Source organism: Trachurus trachurus (genome assembly GCF_905171665.1).
Source record: "Trachurus trachurus genome assembly, chromosome: 5".
Lineage (NCBI taxonomy): Eukaryota > Metazoa > Chordata > Actinopteri > Carangiformes > Carangidae > Trachurus > Trachurus trachurus.
Window position 1 is genome coordinate 5,285,964 of NC_139896.1, and position 26,543 is coordinate 5,312,506.

The 26,543-nt window shown below is 43.2% G+C and overlaps 1 protein-coding gene across 1 annotated transcript in view; it reads right to left on the reverse strand.

Moving 5' to 3' along the window:
• The window catches only part of sec61a1a (SEC61 translocon subunit alpha 1a), a 238,890-nt gene that overhangs the window by 38,562 nt on the left and 173,785 nt on the right, over positions 1-26,543 (reverse strand). The gene's annotated exons all lie outside the window — the stretch shown is intronic.

The following is a 26,543-nucleotide window of genomic DNA, read 5'->3' on the forward strand; positions in this document are numbered from 1 at the left end:
TGTATGTGTTTCCTCTGCTGCTGTGTGACCGAAACTGACTGAGGACGGAGCTGAACAACCAGCGACTAGAAAAACAGCCCGACAGGCCCCGCCCCCCTCTGAGCCGCAGCCAGCCAATCAGAGAGCAGGATGGCTGTCGCTGGGAGGAGACAAGGCGCCGAGGAGAGGAGTAGAGATGAAGCAGATGAAGCAAACAAAGAGGAAGGAGAGAGAAAAAAACACAGGAGGGGGAGGGGGGAGGAAGAGGAGGAGGATGAGGAAGAGGAGGACAGGAAAAATACTAGACACAAAAACACAACAGTCAGTTCATCTTCATCTTTATCTTCGTCAGCTTCATCTTTATTCTACAGCTTCATCTTTATATTAGCAGCTTGATTAGCTTTATTCAGTTACAGCTTCATCTTCATTTTAGCAGCTGCATCTTCATCTTCATGTTCGGCTTTAGCTTCATTAGCTTCATCTTCATGTTACATCTTCATTTTAGTAGCTTCATCTTCATGTTACAGCTTCATCTTCATTTTAGCAGCTTCATCTTCATGTTCGGCTTTAGTTTCATCTTCATTATCTTCACCTTAATGTTACATCTTCATCTTCATTTTAGTAGCTTCATCTTCATGTTACAGCTTCATCTTTATGTTACAGCTTCATCTTCATGTTACGGCTTCATCTTTATGTTACGGCTTCATCTTCATGTTACAGCTTCATCTTTATGTTACAGCTTCATCTACATGTTACATCTTCATTTTAGCAGCTTCATCTTCATGTTACAGCTTCATCTTCATTTTAGCAGCTTCATCTACATGTTACAGCTTCATCTTCATGTTACAGCTTCATCTTTATGTTACAGCTTCATCTTCATTTTAGCAGCTTCATCTACATGTTACAGCTTCATCTTCATGTTACAGCTTCAGCTTCATGTTCATCTTTGCAGCTTCATCTTCATGTTACAGCTTCATCTTCATGTTACAGCTTCAGCTTCATCTTTGCAGCTTCATCTTTTTTTATCTCGTGTTTTTAAGTTGGTTTTATCTATTTATTATTATTTCTATCCGAGTTGCGCTGCAAGAAGCTGGTGAGAAACTGTGTTTTTTTTTCTATGTATGCATATACATTTGTGAGAAATGACAATAAAGTGTCTTGAGTCTTGACCTTCATCTTCGTGTCCCAGCTCCCTCTCACAGACTCAGGCTGCAGGTCACAGCTGATATGACCGTGTCCTCTGCTCATGCAAAGATCAGCAGAAGGTTAAACCACCTGAGCATCAGCGTCTCTCTGAGGTTTTAACAGGTTATAAGAGACGGACTCAGACTGACGTCACTCATGTTCAACAACACAGAGCAGAAGGAGGAAACCATCCAGATCTGAGCTCTTCCTCCAGCTTCACAGTGTAAACCACCTGATTAACAGCAGGAACTGGTCTCACCTGTTCACACCTGTACAGGTGAATCTCCTGTGAACATCAGGCCACAGGTGACGTTAAATAATCTACGTGATCTCACACCGGCTCTGTACGCAAATGAAGACAAAGTTGTTTTAAAACCAATGTGACAGACCGATCAGTATCTGACTGTGGATCTTCATCTGAGCTCAGAGAAAAAAGTTGATCATAAAAAGGTATTAAAACCTCTGATACAGCTCAGGTTGTCCTGGCAACAACAGATGTAGGTGTTTTTTTTAAGTGCTGGTCTGTGTTTTGTGTTGCACTTCAACTTCCTGTTCATCCGTGTTGTGAAAACTTGCCACAGTGACGCTGGTTTCTCTGCTGCCAGACAACAACATGTTTTTAGTCTGATGAGCTTCAGATTCATTCACATGAATATTCTGCTTTTGTTGTTGTTGTCTTGATGTTTAACACCACAAACACTCAAAGCATAGGGAAACTCAGTAAACTCCCAGTAAAAGTATTTATATATACTACAAAATAAGTATTGAACGCGTCAACATTTTTCTCAGAAAATATATTTCTAATGGAGCTGTTGACTTGAAGTTTTCACCATCGGCAACAACCCAACTAATGCACATGAAGAAATCCAATCATTTATGTCTATAAATTAAGTAATGTGTAATAAAGTGAAATGACACAGGGAACAAGTATTGAACACATGAAGAAAAGGAGGAGGAGCAGAAAGGTTTGGAAAGCCAAGAGTCTGTCAGTGTGTAGAAAGTAATCCTGTGAGTAATCCTACTCGGTACAAAGTAATATCAGCTGCTTTAGGCCCTGTTTACACGACGACGCTCGCGGATAAAAACGGCAAAATATTTCATCGGATGGCGGCAACCAGTCAGAATAGGACACCTCTATTCTGACTGGTTGCTGCCAAACCGCCGAGACTCAGCTTCTTGTGTGGTGACGCTTTGGACGCTTTTTGGTGTGAATGCACAGTAAGAAGAGTCGTCCAAGAGCCAATAAGGCACACTGACAGAGCTGTAGACAGACCTGGAATCAGTATATAATATTAAAGGTACATTGTGTAGGAATTCATCTAGCGGTGCGGTTGTATATCGCGAGCAACTCAGTCATATTTTTCATGCTGCATTCACGTGAAATTGGGCAGACGGCAGACGGACGACAGCCGCTGCACGTAACTGCATAAACAAGCCTCTATGTAAACAAGTGGTCCGTCAGCACGAGGCAAAACAATACACGTGACAATATGTTGTCATTGCGATGTGGTATTGTTCACCTGACCCACGTTTTACCGGCTTTCTCTGGACTTCTGTGACTAAAACGACATCTGGTTTGTTAGCGACGGCCGTCTGCCCGACTGCAGGTGAATGCAGCATCAGTGTAACGCTCCATTCCTCCTCACTGCGTTACCGCGGTGACTTTTCACAGACGCCACCTCCACCTGAGCCGACAGCTCCGGTGTCTCCGCTGAGTTTCCGTGGTTTCCTATCGTCACGCTGCCACTGAACGTTAAAAAACATGGCGACACCACATGGCAGCAGCACCGAGCTTACCCGCTCCATGGAGATATGAATGATATGAACGGCTCATTCAGAGCTGAAAGGAACACTTCACTTTGTTGATGGGGGGGGTTACTGGTTAAAGCAGAAGTGAGTGGTCCGGTCGTTTTCGCTAATGCTGCGTTCCAGGCAGGCTTTTGAAATCGTAAATTACAGCTTCAAGTCACAACTTACGACTTTGTAGCGTTCCAGGCAACCCACTCGTGTTTTTCCGACCTGTTTTACCGGTGAAAGTCACTATAACGGCCACTCGTAACTTCCGACCCGTGAACTCGTACCAGATCGAACTGGTACCACTTCACGGTCGGAAAAATACGAGTTTCCTTGAACGCACCATAACAGTCCTCGTCCCTACGTCGCCACATTCACGCGCATCCCTTGGCTGCACACACAGCCCTGCATGCCGTTCTCTCTCCTCATTGGATAAAAACTGTAGGATACGATAAATGTTTTCTCCTGGGCTCAGAGCAGAGCAGAGTGACTGACAGACCCGTGTTTCAGTCCAAACACTCTATGTAAGTGATTGCTGTCGGAAGATATAACTATTTAAGACTTATATTAACACAAATATATCACTTACTTCTGCTTTAATGAAAAACAGACTGAAGAACCAAATAATCGATTTTCGTGAATAGAACAGGAGAAGTTTCACAATGCCCCTTTAATATATATATATATAGTTTATCCTAATCCTATTAGCAGAGAACCAGTGACAGTTTTCTTCAAGGTGAGTACGTGTCCAACACTGGGAGATCATGACATAAGAACCACGGTCCAGAAACGTCTCTCCGCTGTTACACAATAGAGAATCTCTGATGTGGGATCAGACTAATATCTGCAATTACACAGAGCAAGTGACAGGAATGTAAATTGCTAGTGAGCGATGTAGGTTAGTGGTTACGAGCTGAGACTGGAGACAGCTCCACCACGGTCTGCTGCTGCTGCTGCTGCTGCTGCTGCTGGACCGGCCCCAGCTCCGCTCGACCTTAATGGGTCTGACTGGCCGGTCAGACCGGACGAGGCCGCTCAGGTCACTGGACGGTGAGTCTCTAATCACACACTAATCTCTGATGTTCCAGTTCTGTGCTGGGATTACAACTGGGAAGAAAGAGTCTGAGAGCTGCAGTGGGCAGGAGGGGATTAAACGATCAGCAGAGGAACGGGTCGCTGCTGCTGCTGCTGCGGTCCCACAGGTGGAGACGCTGTGGTGGTGGTCTGCTCTCTGTGTGTGTGTGTGTGTGTGTGTGTGTGTGTGTGTGTGTGTGTGTGTGTTACGGGATACACCACGGGCTTCCCAGAGCCTCTGATCCATGGATCAACAGAACAATACAGACCAATCACAGCCGTCCATCTTACGGGAAGAAAACCACCGTCGTGTCATTTTACCATGTGAAGGGTTCAGTGGTGTGTGTGTGTGTGTGTGTGTGTTAACATCAGATCTCTCTCCTCGGATCATAAAGTGTGTCCAAGCTAATTCTGTCAGTCTGATAAATAATAATGTTGTGATAGTTTGGATAAATTACATTCAACCTTTATTCCCACACTGTGCAGCCAATGACACGATACATAAGTTTAATATAAACAGAGTTAATACGTTTTTCCTTCTTCCTACTCCTTCTCGAACATGTTTAACATTAGTTAATTAGTAGTAAAATGAGTAGTTTTTTTTTTGTTTTGTTATAGATATTATTTTCATTTTTTCTCTGATTATGGATATTTAGTTAGTTTGGTTTGGTTTTGATTTCACTGTTCACACATGTTCGAAATAAAGATTTCAATAATATGATGTATTATTCTTCAATGTTAAAGGGAAAATGAGGAGTTTTTTTGGGAAACTGAGCCTCTGCGTGCACGGTGAAATTCTTGGACCGGTGCAAGACGGACGAACGCGAAAACATTTGCCAAGAATGTTTTCATTGATCAAGAACAAAAGTCGGAGGTTCAAAGACGATCAGATACCGTCGTAGTTCCGACCATAAACGATGCCAACTAGCGATCCAGCGGCGTTATTCCCATGACCCCGAAAACCGTAAGTAGGAAATGCTGGGCAAGTCGACCACTAAATAATATCAAAACAACTATAGGCAACTATAAGACAAAACGATATATTTATCAAAAATTGACCCATTAACAAGTGGTAACGTAGATTCATCCACATTAATATGAGACTCTTTTAGAACCAAATACAAACTCACACACTTTATAATAATACTGTAATACTAATAATCCTCATCATATAATACAGTTTGTTCTCTTGCTGCAGAAGATGAAAGTTTACTTGAATGACACATTTCCCAAAACAGTTTGTGTCAAAGAGACGGAAAGTGAAAGTGACTCAGAGACAAAGTCAAAGCCGTGACTTCTCGTCTCTATTCTGATCCTGAAACTGAAGTAGAACGTGAAGCTGCAGAAGAACAAGCGGCTTCTGTTCACATGCAGCTCAGCTCAGCTCAGCTCTCTGCAGGACAGTGTGAGTTCAAGTATGTGAGTGTGAGTTGTGTCGTCTTTTCTCTCCGGCTGCGTCACGGTCACCCTCCGGCCTCCCTGATGCACCACTGTTATGTCAGTGTTGCACGGCTTCCCCGCCATCATTGTCACGGGTCCGTGCCCCGGGACAATGGGCCCAGGATCCTCGGTCCAGCTCTGAAACAAAGCAGTGATGCAACCTCCTCCTCCTCCGTGTGATGTGGAGAGTCTCCAACCAACACAGAGCTGCTCACTGTAAACTACACCAGTTTCACCCGGCAGACACAGCAGAAGGCCGGAGATGATGGAGACAATCACAGAGAGAGAGAGAGAGAGAGAGGACGGGTCAGAACTGAGAGCACATCCACACGAATTTAATGAATCCGCATAAGTATATCAATGTTTCAGTGTTTCATCCAGACGGAAATGGCGTTTTCGGGGGATGAAAATGTTATTTTTTTGGTCCCAGAGTGGGAAAATCTGAAAATGCAGCCCCAGTGTTATCGTATAGATGCCCAAAACTACCAAAAATAGCCAAGAAATAACAAGTAATTGCGTGATAATGTCTAGAAATAGCCCAGAAATATCGGTCATGGTGGAGAAAACTTCTGGCCTTTCCCAAAAAATTCAAATCATGAAAAGCATGTGTAATCTTTGCCGTTGCGAAAAACATGACATTACTATGAGATTTCCTGATATTACTACACAATTAATTGTTATTTCTTGACATTATCACATAATTAGCGGCCTGTAAACTGGTATAACCCAAGCGCTTAGTAAAATCTGGCTATACAAATAAACTTGCCTTGCCTATAGTCTCCACTCAAAGTGCTTTACACTAGTCATGCACCGTATCTACTACAGATGTGAATCTTTGGGTGTCCCACGATTTGATTTGATGTGTTCGAGTTCAACATGTGAAGATCTGACCTCCATCTGAGCAACAACCAGCTGCACAGCGAGTGTGTGATTTATAACGGCAACAAAACAAAACAAAACGCAGATCGTCCTCTTAATCGACGAAAGAGGATCGATCAGGTTGCTGATCAGCACAAGCCTGGTCACAGACATTCAATAGAGCATTTTAATCTTATCAGTAACAGCGAGAGTTGTTTGCAGAGACCTGACAACACAGCTGCTGCAACAAAGTTGAAGTTTATGAATCGATCCAGAATCGTAGAGGATGAATTGATTTTTCCCACCTCTAGTATCTACACTTTCACACAAGGACACTGGGACATGCATGTGGACTGCAGGAGCCGGGGATCGACCCACTGACCTTCTGGTTAGTGGACGACCTACTATCCCTCGTAGAGAGAGAGAAGCTTAACACACTGATAATGGCTGTATTTGTGTTTAGCAGCAGGAGCAAAAAGATGTGGCCTGGTTTTGTTTTATGACATTTTCATTTTAATGTATTTGGTAACATGTTATAAACCTGATTGTTGGCAGGTACCGTGTGTAGAGGGGAATTTAGTGATGAAAGCGTATTCATGTAAAGTATTATCGTAACTGTGTGTGTGAATGGGTGAATGCGATGTACTGTAAAGCGCTTTGGGTATCGTTCGGGTATAGTAAAGCGCTATATAAATTAAAAAAAAACAAAACAGAAAACCTTTATTGTCCCCTGCACATAGCAGTGGAAATTTTTCTTAAACGTGTGCATACGTGCGCATAAAAGAAACATAAAAACACAGTTTAGCATAACATAAAACAAACAACAAATAGATACATAATGACACAAGTAAAAACAGAATAAAAACCTTAAAAGAACATTAAAAGATTTTATAGTGAATTATTGGTGATGTTGATGGCGGATGTGATGAATGATTTTTTCCCTCAGCTTGTCCTTGCTAAAGGGACCAGGTAGCGACGGCCTGAGGGAAGAAGTTGGAAGGAGTTGTGGAGTGGGTGAGAGGGGTCGTGTAAGATGGTGGTGGCTTTACGTCTGACAGACCATTTACCATTTACCATCATTTGCATATATATGCATGTTTTTAAGCTGTTGCACGAGTAGCCTAACAGCTAAACAAACAGTGGACTGTTGCACCGAGGCTTCAGTCTGATCTCTGCACAGTTTTCTCTTGCACGTTTTGAAGCAGTGAAACCTCCGTCCCACCCTGACACTGATACGACACCAGAGCTGTGAGCTGTGTGTGTTGTGTGAGTTGTGTGGGTTCATATCGTATCGTGTGTTGTTGTCGGACACAAAGGGTGAAACTCCAGAGTGTGAGTGAGTTTTATATTCTCCACCTCTCCGTGCATCTGGGCCCGCCCCCTCATTCCCAGACACGTGAGGAAGTGGAACATGGGTGTGTATGAGAAGTCGGCTGTGTGTGAAGAGGGAGGAGGAGGGGAAGGAGAGGAGAGGGGGAGGGGGAGGAGGGGCATGTAGGCGAGGCGCCCTCATTTACTGCTGCTGCTGCTGCTGCTGCCGGTCACTCAGCTTAATACAAGTGTGTTGATAGTGATGAGTGAGTGTTGCTGGCGTTTGGTGACACACCAAGGCTGAGTCAAGGACGAGCTTGTTTACTCCGTTGTGTCAGATGGAGGAAAAAGAAAAAAACTTTATCTGATCACACAACTAAAACAACACGTCACTGATAAAAAACACAATCACATCACCTGGATGGAGGCATCGTCATCAGAAACAATCGTCTTTACTAGTCAGTTTATTAGCCTACAACCAGGATGTGTTTTGTTTTTTATTCCAACGTGCAACATGTGTCTGCAGCCTGAGTCACTGACAGAATACGACTCGTATCTGAAAGTCCTGGGTGCGCTCGGTTTGAGTAAATACGATCATAAAACGTGAGTCAGGCTCAGAGAGATTAAATAAACAGACAGTGTGAAGGACGAGAAACGGGCCGAGCTGCTGCTGCAAACACACGAGAGCAGAGCTGCTAATAACGCTGGTTACAGTCAACAGTCTACACACACACATACACACACACACACACACACACACACACACACACACACACACACACACACACACACACACACACACACACACACACACACACACACACACACACACACACACACACACACACACACACACACAGGGCAGAGTGATAAGAAGGAAAAGTTAGAGTCGAATATGCACTAAATAAAAATGACTGTGAAGATGAAACTGTGATCTTCAGACACATCTGTTAAAGGAATAGTTCACCAAAAAATGAAATTCACCCTCACGCCTGGGATCCACTGGCGTCAATACGATTTCTTGCCGGACGCGACGCCTCTGAAAAAACGGACGCTTCGGTAGGCGGGAACACAGATCGGCGATTAACGGACAGTGGACAAACAGACCCCCGCCCCCCCGAGCTGTTCTCTATCTCGCTCCCCATTGGACAGTGACCCTGCGTCGGACGCATTCATTTGCATAAAGTTGAGCTGCGGTCAACTTTTGGACGCGCCGCAACTGCTCGAACGGACGCTACCCTACCCTACCCTACCCAGAATGCTTTGCAGGGGCGTCATTAACGGTTTGACGCGTCCCATAGAAAATGAACAGGCAGCCGCGTCGACGCGGACGCAACGAACGCCAGTGGATCCCAGGCGTCATGCTGATGAATACTCCGGAGTAGTTTTTTATTCCTCAAAGTGCATCTGGAGACCTGGGAGGCCGGTTCGTAGTCCAACCAAAACTTTATATGATGAGTAATACAAAAACGTCCATAAAACTACACAACAACCATTTAATATTCCTCCACACTGCTCGTCCACTGCAATCCAAGTGTCCTGAAGGGATATAGTCCAGAGTTTACTGGAAATGACATCATTTAGACAAGTCCGGTCACTGTTTAGGTTGTAAAAAAGTCCTAAATGACATAGTTTCCAGTAAACTCTGGACTATCTCCGTTCAGGACACTTGGATTGCAGTGGACGAGCAGTGTGGAGGAATATTAACTGTTTTTTGTGTAGTTTTATGGACGTTTTTGTGTCGGGCCCTATTAATCTCATATAAAGTTTTGGTTGGACTAGGAACCGGCCTCCTGGGTCTCCAGATGCACTTTGAGAAATAAAAAACTACTCTGGAGTATTCATCAGCATGAGGGTGAATTTCATTTTTTGGTGAACTATTCCTTTAAAGAGGAACTTTGCAGGATTTCCACCTGAATTCTGCTCCACGTGTCCCTTAGCTCCCAGCTTTAGAGTAACAGTGCTGGTTAATAAAGAGATACTCCATCCAAAATGGATAATTCAAGCCTCCATTCTCCCTGGAACTAGTTACAAGTCAGTTTCAAGTTGATTTAAAAGGATATTTCACCCAAAATGGATAATTCACCAATCATCTACTCACCGTCATGCCAAGGAAGGTTCATCAAAACGCTTTTGGAGTTCCAGGAGGGGTTGGTGGTTTACAACGACGAATGAACATCTCGCAGCAAATCTTGAGCTGCTGCTACAAGGATAAAAACAGAGATCACATTAATGTTTTCTGAACAACTTTTCCATGTGGCGGCTTCAGGACACTTGGGTCAGTACAGACGAGCAGTATGGAGGTATCTGGATGTTTCATAGTGTGTGTTTTGGACCATTCAAAAGTGAACTCTCTCTCTATCCGCCGCCATTATATGAAAATCCGTTGCCAGCCGGACCCCCCCTGGAACTCCTAAAGCGTTTTGATGACTCTGAAAGTTCTCCAATCCACTTCCTTGGCATGATGGTGAAGTAGATGGTTGGTGAATTATCCATTTTGGCTGAAGCATCCCTTTAAACCAATGACTTGTAGCTAGTTCCAGGGAGAATGGAGGCTCTCTGACTTCCACCTAGCGTCTCTTGGCTGAAAACCAACCTTGTAAGATCAGAGCCTCCCTTGTTTATGACAGATAAGACTACACAGATATACACATGGTAACATGGTAGATGATAAATAACGTTATCCACCGCTCCATGGATTGATTTCTCACCGGCTTCGTTGTTGAAATCAAATGCACATGGAGGAGAGGAGGGTTAGAGACACAGAGGTGCTTAGTGACCTGAGTCCTGAGAGGCCCAGGCTGAATGCTGTGTTTACAGACTGACTCTCCCTTTAAACTTCACAGCCTCACCACAGATTCTTCCTCTGACACATTCCTGAAGCTGCACCGAGCTCAGACTGATCCTCATAAAAAATAACCCAACTACTTCCTGTCCAGGTCACAGTCACCTGGAGAAAAGGAAACACGGTCATGTGACTGTTACTGTGAAGTGAAAGTAGAGAGCAGCTCTGACATTAAACAAACTGAGGATCGCCCCGAGAAGATAAACAACACGCAAGTTTATATGTGTGGTGTATGGAGCAAGCAGTGGCAGGAAACACCCACACACACCCACACACACACACAGACACACAGACACACACAGTGTCAGAGATAAATGTAGTCATGCAGTCACCAGATGCCCCGACAACAGCCGCTGATTGCAGTGTTTAAATTCTGTGCAGCCTTTAAGTAGCTGCAGATAAAAAGCCTGTTATCAGCCGGGGCTCAGACCTCGACCTAATGCTGCTGCTGCACTGATCCCAATAACAGCAATACAGAATAACGACGATTTAAAATAACAACGGTACAAAATAACAGTGTTTAAAATAACAACGGTATGAAATAACGATATAAAATAACAGCGATATAAAACAACAATATAAAATGACAGTATTATAAAATACGGAGCTATGTTTTTCAGCAACAGTAATCAAAATAAGTTACTGTTTCCTCCGTTATAACGCCTTTACCGTTACTGACAATAAAATGCACCGTTACTTGGCTCAATAAATCCCGTCACAAAATAATAATACACATTTTAAAGTGTAGTTTGTTATATACACATTTGTTTCAGTCCATAAACTGGTCAGAAAAAAAGCTGTTTTTATCAGGAACTAACCAACTCACTCCGTATCCCTCCGCCTGTCTGTGTGGAGGAATACTGAGTGAGTTGGTTAGTTCCAGATAAACAGGAGGTTCAGGGAGGAGGAGCTCAAGTTATCTGACATATTTGAGCATTTTATTTATTTATTTAAAAAAAAAAGTAATGCAATAGTTATTTTTCCTTAGTTACTTTTATAATGTAGTAATGTAGTAACTAGTTACTAGTAGACATGACTGAGCACAAATCAGTTTGTGTTTGTGTGTCTCAGTGTTGTGGCCCAGTTTCTGCTCCAGGAGATCAATGCTCTGGTACGTCACCATGGGAACAGCCTGGAGAGGACAGAGTGTGTGTGTGTGTGTGTGTGTGTGTGTGTGTGTGTGTGTGTGTGTGTGTGTGTGTGTGTGTGTGTGAGCTGCGTGGGAAGAGACTCCAGGTTTCACTGTGAAGATGCTGCTTTGATCAGAAACAGTTTTTATTTCCTCCTCCTTCAGTCTCCCCCTCCACGTCCTTCTCCTCCTCCTTCAGTCTTTTCATCCTCCTTCAGTCTTCACCTCCTCCTCCTCTTTCAGTCTTCTTCACCTCCTCCTCCTCCAGTCTTCATCTCCTCCTCCTTGAGTCTTCTCCTCCTTTAGTTTTCTCCTGCTCCTCCTCCAGTCTTCTCCTCTTCCTCCTTCAGTCTTTTCGTCCTCCTTCAATCTTTTCATCCTCCTCCTCCATTCTTCAACTCCTCCTCCTCCTTCAGTCTTCACCTCCTCCTTCAATCTTTTCATCCTCCTCCTCCATTCTTCACCTCCTCCTTCAGTCTTTTCCTCCTCCTTCAGTCTTCACCTCCTCCTCATTCAGTCTTCATCTCCTCCTCCTTCAGTCTTCACCTCCTCCTCATTCAGTCTTCATCTCCTCCTCCTTCAGTCTTTTCCTCCTCCTTCTCCTTCAGTCTTCACCTCCTCCTCATTCAGTCTTCATCTCCTCCTCCTTCAGTCTTCACCTCCTCCTCATTCAGTCTTCATCTCCTCCTCCTCCTCATTCAGTCTTCATCTCCTTCTCCTTCAGTCTTCACCTCCTCCTCCTTGAGTCTTCTCCTTCTCCTTCATTCTTCTCCTCCTCCTTGAGTCTTCTCCTTCTCCTTTATTCTTCACCTCCTCCTCCAGTCTTCTTCTCCTCCTATTTCAGTCTTCTCCTGCTCCTTCTCCTCCAGTCTTCACCTCCTCCTTTACTCTTCACCTCCTCTTCCTCCTCCTCCAGTCTTCACCTCCTCCTCCTTCTCCTTCAGGTAAACACTTTACACTTCACACGTCTGCGTCCAGTTATGTGTCACCTCACACCAGCTCCTGTCTGCTGGTCTATTACTGAGCTGCTGACGACACATTTTAACTCACTGCCCCCCCCCCCCCCCCTCCTCCTCCTCCTCCTCCTCCTGTCTATAATCCCACCTTGACCCTTGACCTTTGCCCTCTGGGAGCAGCAGCGACCGACGGTGGTGATGATATGATGCTGTGCTGCTCCGACACCGACTCCCTGATCTCCGATTTCCCCTCAGACCTGGAAACATAATTAGGTTAGATTCCATGAGGCTGGTCCAGGATCTGTTTGGCGCGACCGCGGCTCCGTCTGCATGTGGCGCTTGGGCTCGGTCCAAACGTCTGGTCCACGTGCCGGGCCGCCTCAGACAGAACCCGCCTCTCCTGCCCCACTTCCTGTTTGGGCCCCGTCGCAGTCCAAGGATATTAAATGTCACTGTCAGACGACTGTGAGCGAATCTGAAGCTGAAGCTGCTGGAACTTTTTTTTACACATTTTACAGTTTAAAAACATTTTTAAACTGCAAAACTCTCCTCTTGTTTTGTTGTGAACAGCTGCTCCAGGAATTTACTGCACATTAAGTGTCAATATTTCAAAACTAGACACATATGACTGTGATTTTCTGATAGAAAACATATGTCTGCTTTATGCAGTGTCTTCATGCAAAAGTTAGTCCCCCCAAATGTCTGTTAATGTGAACAGTTCATCAAGTTGAAGATGAAATGATCTCCAAAAGACATAAAGTTAAACATGAAACACTCTTTTTTCAATATTTTCATCAATATCAGTGTATTATTTTAGTTTTCTACAGTTTCAGAGTGAAAAAGGGAAACAAAGCAGCAGCCTGCAAAAGAATGGGAAACCCAGGAGGATTGAGCTCTCAGAGAACTTTGACCAAGGTATCAGACAAGAGATTTACTATTTACCAGGGCTGGGTTTAAAAAAAAAAAATCAATTTTCCAATTCATATTGATCTTCATTTGAAAGATCCAATATCGCTTCATTGATCTTTAATGTACGCCATTGCACAGTTGCACTGTTTACTTCTGGAGTGGGGCATGTTAAATAAATGTGCATGAATGTAAACATGCATATTTTTAATAATAAACAGGCTAGATTTTTCCATCTTTGGACAATTTGCAACATTAGTTTTGTAACAAAAAACTCTTTCATAAACAAGTAAATTGGTATTAAACTAAAAAATCCTTACACTGCAAAAACTCAAAATCTTTCCAAGAATATTTGTCTTATTTCTTGTCAAAATGTCTAATTTCTAGTCAAAAACTAATCTCTTTCCACTTTAAATAAGACTCATCACCTAAAAATGTTCTTGTATTTAGATCATTTTCACTTGTTTCAAACAAATTTTCATTTCTGCCAGTGAAAGGAAGTTTTTTGTGCTTGTAATAAGAAAGAAAAACTTGCTCCACTATCAGATTTTTCTACTTATTTCAAGTGAAAATATGAATCGAATCGGGACCTTGTGAATCGGAATCAAATCAATTCAGTAAATCAATAGTGATACCCAGCCCTACTATTTAGTATTTACACACTGTGATAGTTTCCCAAAGGGGGGGGCTACTAGCTACTATGCAGGGGGCCCAATCCTTTTTCCTTTTCTGCTAGTTTGAACATGGAAAAGATGGAATAAAAAAGGAATGTGTCATCTGTAACTTTATGTCTTTTGGAGATAATTTCATCTTCCACTTGCTGAACTGTTCACATTAACAGACACTTGGACCGGGGGGGTGGACAAACCTTTGCATGCCACTGTAAATTTATGATTAAAACAACCACCACTATGTTTAATAAAAGGTGTTATTATAAACACTAGATGTGTAGAGAGTCGGTCTAAGTTTACAGAAGATTCTTCTTCCTTTAAACAAACGCCACAGTGATCCCTAGTTCTGCGGCTCCTCAGCGCTCGGTCCAAGGAGCTGTCAACACGTTTGCTATTTAGGAGAGCGCTGCGACGCTCGTGCGGTTTCCTGAGAGCAACAGAAACCCATGTGGCTCGCTCACACACACACACACACACAGGAACATTGCAAAACTGGATGTAAATATATATATATAAAAAAAAAATCCTCAACATGTGTGTGAGAGCAAAACAAGAGAACAAGGATCACAGAGTTCAGACGAGGGAATCAAACTGGCGTCTTCGGCCCTCATTGATATGCTGATCAGCCTGTGAGCAGCAGCAGCAGCAGCAGCAGCAGCTCAGAGGGCCTGAAGCAAACACACCAACACAACTCAGTATTCAGTATTAACAAACACATTGGTATGAATTTGTTTTCATGCAACTTGGCCTGAGCCCCACACAGACAGGCGAGTCCTGCAGCTCAGTGGGCGGAGCCTGCACTGAAAAAGGAAAACAAACTTTCTAACCTCATGGCCTACATGAGTTTTTCATGAGAGTTTTTTCTTTTTTTTCTTGGAGAAACATGAGCAGCTTTATCTCTGGTATGTTCCCCGAGGCGAAGAGTTAATAGAGAGCAGCAGAGAACAGAGGTGTAAACACTCGGCTTTCAGCTTAAAACCGTGTGTGCGTGTTTGTGATCGGACAAACACGCATGATGTGTGTTACTGTGACTGTTGTTGTTGTTGTGTGTGTGTGTGTGTGTGTGTGTGTGTGTGTGTGTGTGTGTGTGTGTGTGTGTGTGTGTGTGTGCAGCTCTGTGTTTCCTCACAGTCCACTGTACATTAACAACTTCCATATGACACAAGTATGTGAGCGAAGGAAAAAAAAATAAAAAAAAGTCTCTTTTACATAAACAAACCCACTCCTCCACGTGTTGCTACTCAGGCCGTCACGTGCAGCCTGAGACGGCCAAAATCTGGAACCATAATATTTTGATTTTCATGCACGCACACACACACATGCGTGCACACACACACACACACACACACACTAACATACAGACACGCTTTGTGTGAGCCGAGGACTCGTGCACGGCGCTGAAGATTCAGGCTAAAACAAACAAAGCACTGAGACGTTCACCATTGAAGGAACTTCCTAGAAGCTGAAGTTCATTAGGTCACGTTAAAGTTTTGCAGCTTCTTCACTGGACTCTCCAACCGTCTTGACCGTTTACTGCTCTTTAATCCCTGGAGATTCTTATTAGTGTGAATGCTGAAAGCATTCACAGTATTGTTATTCTGTTCGGCCATTTTATTTCTTTAAACTTATTATTCTGAGTCTTCTTCCCTTTTTCTGCGTTTAACTAGTCCTTCATACTTTGTGCTATTTCAACAATTCATATATCAAAACGTGCAGCTTTTTCAGGACATTTATGCTATGACTTTTCTCTTTCATACTATTTATACTTTTTAAAATATTTAACTTTTTCTGCAAATTTTTTTCCCATAGGAATACATTGAAACAGTCTTCAAACTCTTCAAATCTTCTGCTTCATTCAGCCTCTAATAGCTTCAGCATACTTTCAGCTACAGACTTCATTCAACTTTTAAACTGTTCACAAACCTTTCAACTATTCAGCTATATCTCAGCTTATTGATATCTTCAACAGTTTCAGAGATATGTATAGTTTTAAAATCATTAAAATTTCTGACAAAATTCAGATTTAACATGAAAGTCAATGGGACGGAATGTTCGGACGTTGGCAGTTGGCAGAGTGACAGAGGGTCTAAAAATCCTCTCACATTTTTCTCTCTATCCTGTCAGCACGGCCACAGATTACACTCTACACACATAATTTCCGCCACGTTTGTAGACAAGCTCATCCTCGATCTCTTCATGTGCTCAAAAAACCAGAGAGACGAACACAATTTAAACTCGGAGCCTCTGAGTGTGGCCAGTTCCCTCTCTCCTCTCATTGACTCCCATTCAAAAGTAGGCGCTGATTTTCTAAACGTCCCAAAGTTTCCAACCTGCGACACAATCAACAATTTTTACTCTAGAAACACCAAATTGACATGGACGCGTTCAGCAAGGTCTTATGGTTCGGAAAATGTAAACCTTTTGCTCGTACTAAGTACAGATTTGTCGTACATTAGATCTGTTTGAGGGTGTCACAGAGCAGTTAAAGCCTATGGTTAAAGCTGCCACCATGCCTTAAAGCCACCAGCCACCAGTTACATGGTAACCTCAACATGGTAACCTCAACATGGCAACCTCACCATGGTAACCTCACCATGGCAACGTCACCATGGCAACGAACACACATTCTCTCTGTCTGACTGTCTGTCGGTCACACACACAAATGGACACACACTGACCATACACACATATCCAACACACACACACACACACACACACACACACACACACACACGGACACACACTGACCATACACACATATCCAACAGACACACACACAAATGGACACACACTGACCATACACACATATCCAACACACACACACACACAAATGGACACACACTGACCATATACACATATCCAACACACACACAAATGGACACACACTGACCATACACACATATCCAACACACACACACACACAAATGGACACACACTGACCACACACACATATCCAACACACACACACACACACACACAAATGGACACACACTGACCCTACACACATATCCAACACACACACACACACACACACACACACACACACACACACACACACACACACACACACACACACACACACACACACACACACACACACACACACACACACACACACACACACACACACAAATGGACTCACACTCACCATACACACACATCCAACACACACACACACACACACACACACACACACACAAATGGACACACACTCACCATGCACACACACAATTTACACAATTACACACAAACAGACACACACGTCCAACACACACACATTTCATACAGTTGTCAGGTCAGAACTTTTTGTATATCTTCCTCACATACACACACACACACACACACACACACACACACACACACACACACACACACACACACACACACACACACACACACACACACACACACACACACACACACACACACACACACACACACACACACACACACACACACACACACTTTTCCTACAGTTGTCTGACTGTTTTGTATGTACCTCTCTATCTTCCTGTTGTAGTTAATGGACTCGTTGCTGTTAATTTTGTTCTTTAGCTATTTAAACTGAAAATACACATTTCCCCATTTTGGTCATGTTGAACACATTGTTTTACACGTATCCTAAACTACTGAGGCTCTTCTCAACCATTTCACACCATTAAACCTGCTGTTTACATGTTCTACTCCTCAGCTAATGCTAATGATCTATATTCTTCAACAATGTTCTTCTGCTGTCAGTTTACAATGTATTTCAGTAGGCATTAACTTTTTTCCTAATTCAGGAATTTTTCAAACTCTTCTTTGACAATTCAAGTAATTTCCAGCCATTTCATACAAAGTCTCACATCTTCTACTTTTAAATTTATTCTCCGCCATTGCTTCGGCTATGTTAGTGCTGGTTCATCAGTTGTCCTTCCTGTCAGGTTAGCTGCAGATTTCAACTATTTAACCATTACATTTAAACATGCAGAATTTCAATGTTTTCTTCTCCCTTTAGCATTTCTACTGCTTTTTACCTTTAAAAAGGCATTCATCTCACACTACAAGTTATATGTTTCAGCTTTTTCCCTCCTAGGGATGAATAAAGTATTCCTCTACTCTACTCTACTCTACTCTACTCTACTCTACTCTAACATTAGTCTTTTCAACATTGCTTTAGCAGTTTCGTCAACTAATTTAGCATTGATTCAACAATTTCTTCAGCTCATTCAGCATTGCTTCAGCAACAGCGTTCAGCTGCTTTCAGCATTCACACGCATTTTCTGCAGGAAATGCTATCTTTTTCTAGTTCTATTTCTACAATCCTACACTGCAAAAACTCAAAGCCTTTCCAAGAACATTTGTCTTATTTCTTGTCAAAACAAATCTCTTTCCACGTTAAATAAGACTCATCACCTAAAAATTAACTTGTTTTTAGATAATTTCCACTTGTTTCAAACAAATTTTCACTTGAAATAAGTAGAAAAATCTGCCAGGCTTTTTGTGCTTGTTATAAGGAAGAAAAACTTGCTCCACTATCAGATTTTTCTACTTATTTCAAGTGAAAATAGGCTTGAAAAAAGTAAAAAGTGTCTAAAAACAAGCTACTTTTTAATGTATAATATGTATAATATACTTATTTTAGGTATAATGAGATTTGTTTTGACTAGAATTGACATTTTGACTAGAAATAAGACAAATATTATTGGTAAGACTTTGAGTTTTGCAGTGTAAAGACAATTTGTTGGATTAAATGTGGTGGACGGTGGGGTCATGGGTTTGGGTTTAGTCGGGGACAAAAGCTGCGGCTTGTCCTTGAAATTCAGATTAATGAGAAGGAGATAAAGTGCTGGCTTTGTGGGGTTTTTTTTTTTCTTTGTTTGTTTGTTTGTGTCTGGTGCAAAAAGTGCAACCAGGATTTATTTTTGGGATCATGAACGTCGTCCTCACCTTTGTACGCAGTGATCTCTCCGTCAGTTCACTTTACCGTGTACCAGTTTTATTTTTCCTGAAAAAAAAAGAAGAAAAACAGTGTAAACACGCTCATCTGGTGAAAGTCAGAGTCAGGACTCCTCCCACTCCTGGCTCCACTCACAGCGTGTTTTTCTTCTCAGTTCTGCAGATGTGAAACTCTTCTGCTGTTCCCTCACATATCAGCCATGTGTGTGTGTGTGTGTGTGTGTGTGTTGGAGGGGGACAGGGGAGGAGGGACTATAGGTTCTGTGTGCTCCCACTGTGTTATGTAACAGTCCAGTGAATCCAATCTGACTTGTATCTAAACCCCATGACTTTACATTGACTCAGAGAACAGGCCGTCCTGCAGACACACACACACACACCCACACACAGTTGTTGATAATAACATCTGGGACAGTCTAGTTTATAGTATTATGTTGTTGAAAAAACACTTTCTCTGACATCACTGTTCTGTGTTTTTGCAGCTTTGACCTAAATAACTGGTTTTTTTTTTGTTTAGTTTTCTCCTAAAAACACAAGGCGGTGACATGAGGCGGCGACATGTGAACATGTGAGATACTGTACATCTGATTTGTGCTGCTCGTGAAAAAACAAAAGATCCAGGATTTTACAGAGGTCATAGGTCGAGTAGGAAAACGACCAGGTGCATGCTGGGAGGAGAGTTTATAGCTTTTATACTGTGAGATAAGCAGCATGAAGTCACTCCCAGTCCCAGTCACAACATCTGTCCACGTCCTCGAACTGCAGCTGCCTCTGTTTGCATGGAGGCTTCACTCTCACTGATCAATAACTCCATTGATAGTGGATCTTCTTCTGTTCCAACCTGAGTGGAGCAGATGAACCTGTTTCTCCAGACAGAAACTGAGCTTTTTACTCTCCCACAATAATCTGTAACGACTAATCTGCAACAGTCTGAGTGCTGCTAAAAACTATAATCTGCAAATTCAGCAAGTGAAGCAATGTGTTTGTTAGATTTTGAGATTGGCCAACGGTCGCCAGGTTGCTATGGAAACTGCACAGATCAGATCAGGTTTCTGGCTCAAGTGACATTTGCATTTATCCCCGACCTTCATAAAGAGACCGAGACAAGAGGGAAACAAGTGTCGACCTGGGGCAAATGGCAAAACGGGTCAAAAGAGTCACATTTACACAAGTAAATGGAAAAGCTGCTGTAATCTCTTGTTTCAACGCGTGAAAAAATCACGTGTGTCACTACAAACACAGAGTGACCACCTCATGGTCGTGTGCCTCCGATCTCCTGCTGCAGTTTACATGCACTCAGGATTAGTGTCCGTTCACTGACTAACCAGATAACACTGGTCACAATGAGCCTGTTGTTCCCGAGTTACAGTTAAATCTCATGTTTTTGCAGAACTTAATGATTCTCACAGTGAAGTTGACCTTTGATAGTTTAGATATACAATGGCCAAAAACACAGGTCGTTGCGTCCCATCGCATTCTTCAGAGGTCGCAGGCAACGGCTTTGGAGGCTGCTTCAACCATTTGGTAAATGGGATGGTCTATCTTTCAGAGTATTTCCTGATTGCTTCCGAATGCAATAAACATCTGAAGTCAAACATTGAAGACTCTGAAGACAAATTTTAATGTCAAGGTTTCTTTATTAGTTAGTACCAGGCGGTAAATTTGAAACTGAAAATGTCTGAACTCGTATCCTCCTCTGGACATTAATGTAATGTAATATGCACTTTTTGCACTAAGTTCTGCGTCAGTATTAAGCTGCTCTAAACGATATCTCGTTGTTATTTATAACTGTGTTATTATGACAATGACAATAAAGTATCTAAGTCTTTTAATGTCTTCCGTCGTTTCCTAAAGGACCAACAACAAAAATCTATTGAACGGTGCCTCTGCTTCTGACCATTTTTGCCACCACGACTCCCTTACTCATTGCCCTTTGTTTTAATTTATATTGAATTGTGGCCCTATTTATTATTGTAATGTATTTGTATCTTATGGATGTTTGTTGACGACGTGTGCTGCTGCCTTCTTGGCCAGGTCGCCCTTGAAAGTGAGATCTCGATCACAACGTTTTTTTTTTACCTGGTTAAAGCAGAAGTTAGCGGAATTTTTGTGTTAATATAAGTCTTAAATAGTTATATCTTCCGACAGCAATCACTTATATAGAGTGTTTGGTCTGAAACACGGGTCTGTCAGTCACTCTGCTCTGATCTGAGCCGAGGAGAAAACTTTCCTTGTATCCTACAACCTTTATCCAATGAGGAGAGAGAACGGCATAAAGGGGCAGTCCTCTCTGTGTGTGCAGCCAAGGGATGCGCGTGAATGTGGTGACGTAGGGACGAGGGCGGGGACTGCTAACTCCATCGGCTGACAAGAAGTTAGCCAAAACCACCGGATCGCTTACTTCTGCTTTAAATAAAGGTCAAATTTAATTAAAAATGACGCTCCTGCCTCCTAGAACCAGCAAGAGAAGGTCGGATTCAGAGAAACCTTTGAATTGGGACAGGCCTTGTTGTGACGCTGCAACGTTATCGTATTCAACTGCGTCCTCTGAAGGATGCAGTCGCTGAATTGACCTTGTACCACTGGCTACCATGTTTTAATCAGTTAATCCGAGAATCCAAGTGAATGTTTGTCTGAGATATGGACGGACAGAGAGAGGGTTTGTACAGACAGGCTCCGTGTCCAGGCCTCGATCTGGATCACAGCCGTCGATACGACACCAGCTCAGATAAAAATCAAACCAGTTTTAATTTGGTTTTAATTAGCGCCTTCGATAGTCCCGACCTCCACACCGATGATCAGTGCCATTATAATGAGAGAGACACCACACCGTCAATACGCCCCAGTCAGTCCCACTTTGGAACAGCGCTGTTAATCAACAATGAGCCGGTCAATGCAGCAGCTCCGGGTCACCAGTTTTTGTTCTTAACTCTTAACAGCGTACGAAGCAGCCGACATGTGCTGCTTCTCGGCCGAGGCCTTAACGAGCTGCTTAATTCACTGTCCAGATGGGTTTGTTGATTCTGAGTGAGTCACCGCCAATGTCATTAACATCAGCATCCACTCCAAAATGCCATCCCAGGGGATTTTTTTTAGTCTGAGTCAGGAGGGAGAGACACAGAGACCGAGACACGACCTCTTCTGATCCGGGAAGTGAAGCAGTTTCCTGGTACGACTTTACTGAGAAACACTGAGATACGGTTTGTGGACGTGCCTAATGGTTTCACTTCAGGGTCTCAGAGTTTACGAGGGAGCACAGTGAAAGGAAGTGGGTTAAAGTCGAGCACAGACCTCCAGGACTGAGAGGGAAGGGGCCAGAAACTGTTTGATTGGCCCCTGGAGCCCCCCCCAAAAAAAATGAGTCAATAAACATCTTTATAGCCAAAATAGTTCAAAATAGCTCTACATCTCTACAACAAATACCTCCCCTGACCGAAATTGGACTGGAACATCTCAGTTTTATTGAGGTTGAATTTATGCATCATTGAGGATCGAGCATCAGGTGAGTGTCCATAAACCAGTTGGACAAGACCAGACCAGACAAGACAAGACAAAACATGTCTCTACTTTCTGAGTCTTCACCAACATCTCCAGCTCATCATCAATCTTGTTGGGTAGAGAGTTGATAGGCCCAGAAAGGACCTGTACATCTCCGGCTCCAAGCCTTTAACCTTTAACATTTGCACCACCAGCACCACTTCATCTCAGCTGGAACAGGGAGGCATCATCCAGACCCGCTCCGTTGTCAATGACAGAAGCTCCTCTCCTGAACAAACTCCTGAACCCCCTCGAAAACGAGATGATTCCTCATCTCGATCTGTAAAGTAATTTCTTTCCCACAGAACTATCCATCAGCGGTTGACTAAACAAGACAAAAACATACAAAAATAAAGCAAAGGTTGAGTAAAAACTCGGAGCTACCAGACTTTGCTGCGACTAGTTGAAGCACAGCAGCTGAATCTGAGCTACTGAAAAACTCTGAGTGATGTTACAGACGTTACATGCACCTTTATATTCAGTCTGTACTTTAAAGTAGTTCACTGTCTCTACACACTCACAAGCTGTGTCCCAAGTCTGGGGCTGGATACCTCGCAGGTCGCAGCCTAACAAGCTTCTATGGAGGCAGCGTCGACCGTTGGTAAATGGGACGGTCTAGTCTTGTTTCCTGATTGTGTCCGAACGCAATCGATATCTAAACATCAAACATTTGATGGCTATAGCCGACGTTCCAATTCATGTGTGTGTGGTGAAAACCCCCAAACTATGGCACACCTCATGAGATGAGGCACAGCTCCACAATGCACCGTAGAAGACCTGGTTGAACCAAATGCAGTTAGCTCTGCTCGCTTGTGTCAACCACTGGAAGGACGTAAGAGACCGTTGGACACGAAGAAGAAGAAGAAGAAGAAGGAGGTGGCTATACTTAACAGCTTGCGAAGAATCTTGGGATATAATATGGTGGGCCACAGAGGAAAGGTGTGGTGTGTCCTCCTAGAACAAGAAGGAGGAAGCCCGGATTTGGAGGCGCCTTTTATTTGGGACAGGCCTTTTCGTTTCAAATGAGTCCTCTGAAGGATGAAGCCCCCGAATTGAGACATAGCTACCAGTATTTAGATACAGTCAATTGAAGAGAGTGATATGATAGCGATATCAGTATCTATGCAAATATGTCTCTATCCTACTCAACGGAAAGAGATGGACAGCAGACGGACCCAGAAACAGAAACTGGTCTGTGAAGGTCGACTGTAACGGGAGTCGGCTGTTTGGATTTCAGAACTCTGAATAATTCATGGCTGTAAACTAGAGGTCAGACGGCATTTCCATGATGCAAATAAGAGCAGAAATGCACGTGTAGGGACCAACAGGGTTTCAACAACCACTTCCGATCGACCTGTGGTTTCAGCATAAGCTCATGTCAAATTAAACTCTCATCTCCTGCTTCTTTTTTTTTTGTCAATACAGAGCAAAAACAAGCAGGAAGTGATCAAGATGGAAATCGAAAAGTTTCTGCCATAACTTGAGTTTCAGTTCCCTGAATGTCAGTCTCAGTTTCAGTTCTTCAATGTGAATCACCTGCAAGCGCCTCAATAATCATAAACCTGTAAATATCCAACATCAGTCTCTGTGATTCCTCCTCCTCTGGTTCTGCAGCAGCTGAACAGACCTGGATGTGCTGACTCAACCTCAGAGCGTGACCTCCTTCCTGCAGCACGACTCACTCTGCAGATTAAATCAGGCCTGAAACAGGGCGGTCGTAAAGTAGAGTGAGAGCCACTTAGCCTCGTTATAAAGAGGTGTCTAAAAATGTGAACTGAACACCATGAACAGTTTTAACGAGCGCGAGCAGCACGTGTCACAATGCTCTCTGGTTTTCCAGCCATTTGTCCGACTGTGGTCAATAATGTGTTGATCACAGCCGTTTGGATCGGTGTGAATGGAACAGGCGCCCGAGGGGATCAATCGATCTGTGACGTTTGTTTCTGTGGCGCTTTGTTCCCAGTGTGTTTCAATGTGACTTTGGTGTCGAGTCAAACCGAACCTCTGACGGGTTGTTTAAACCGGTGACGGAAAAATGTGAAGGAGGCCGTCGGTCACTTCGACAGATTGATGTCCAGTTGGTGGCCCAGTTTGCATATTAATTAGCTGTTGTCTAGTCTTTATGTGTGACCTCGTTGTCATGGCAGCTGAGTCCTGCTGGCTCTGTCGTATTTATGACTTTTAGATTAAGTTATTTTGCCAAACTAACAGAGAAGAGTTGTTCATGTGTCTCTGTGTTTACAGAGAAGTGTCAGTGTTGTCAGCAGGTAGCCGTCATGAAAGCTTCATCAAGATCCCACTGTCCAGGTGGGGACGAGTTGGAGTAAAAACCTGCACATTCACCACGCTATGAGATAATAATGTAACGTTTCGAGACAGAGTTGTTTTAGAGGTAAATGCAGAGACTGCTTGCCGAAAAACTGCGCCCGATGGGAACGCGCATCAGCGGTTTTGCATGAATTTCCCTCTAAAACAACTCTGTCTGGTAACGTTGTGTTATTATCTCATAGCGTGGTGAATGTGCAGGTCACAACTTGTCCACCAGAGCGTTGTGGAGTTGTTGGATTGTGTATTTGATGAGTTTGATGAGGGAAACCAAGAAATCCAATGAGCCTCCGTAGCGTAGCTCTGAGCAGCTCACGGCTCTGCTCCGCCGTTCTAAAAATAGCTTGCACCGACAATTAAAGGTAACAAACCTACTGCTATGACTATAGCGATTATGGCAATGGACCAATTTGCCAAAATGTTGAACTATCCCTTTAATTAATTAAATGAATGAATGAAAAGTAAATGTTATTGACTGTGTCTTTATTATCATTAAAAAAAATTAAAACAACAGTTAAAAGTAGATTATGACGAGATTTTTATGACCCTGTCAGTCAGTCATTTTGAGCCATCTTTTTATTCTTTTGGAGTTCATATGTAAAGGCTATACTTAAAGGCCGCCCCTACGTAGCACCCAGTTGACGTCATTCGCTCCGCTCAGGTGGAACGACAACACCCACAACAATAAAGAGCACGTCACAGGAACATCACGTGATGATTCCGAGGAAGACTGCAGTCGAAACTTTAAAAAAAAAAGTATAATCTTTACATATGAACTTCAAAAGAAATAGACACCGAAAAAGTCCAGTGCCACATCTGAACTCATGTAAATCTGTATTATCTGTTCAGTTTCTATGTGAATCCAACAAAACTACTACTACTGTATCCAAATACATCAGAGCACCAACAGTTCTGCTGCGTTATTGTGATTTATCTCATGTTTGCTCTGATAGTTTGCATAAATACGTCATAATTCTGCCTTCAAACAGCAGAGAGTGACAGACTATACTGTATGTGTGTCAGTAGTGTACAGTAACAGTAGTATATGTGGGTGTGGATCAGAGCTGCTTGTGCAATGCTATCGGGGGCGGGTTGGGGTGGGGGGGGGGGGGCCTGCAGAGCTGCTCTGCTCCCTCTCTGGACACGTGATGATGGATTCACGTTTCTGCAGATTTTACTACGACCAAAAAGCTGCACCACCACCTTTCCGTCCATCCACCCACCTTCCCCTCCTCCACATCTCCAAATCCTTTTCCTCGCTTATGGAGCCTGTATACTCATATTCCCTCAAATTTCACCCTCCTTCTATAAAACGGCTTTACTCCTTCATTCCACTAGTTTTTCCTCAGTTGTGTCATTAATATAAGTGTTTTGTTCCTACAGACTCACTCAGCCTCCCTCCCTCTGTGCCCTCTCTCCTATCGCACTTACAGTATTTGCATCATTCAAAGTGTGAACGTGTTCCTGCTCCTCCTCTTCCTCCTCCTCCCACGACATATTGAAAAACTCACATCATTGATTATTCCTCAGCCAGCTCGCTCTCACCTCCTCCCTCCTCCTTTCTCCATCCACCTGCCTCTCTCCTCTCTCTCTCT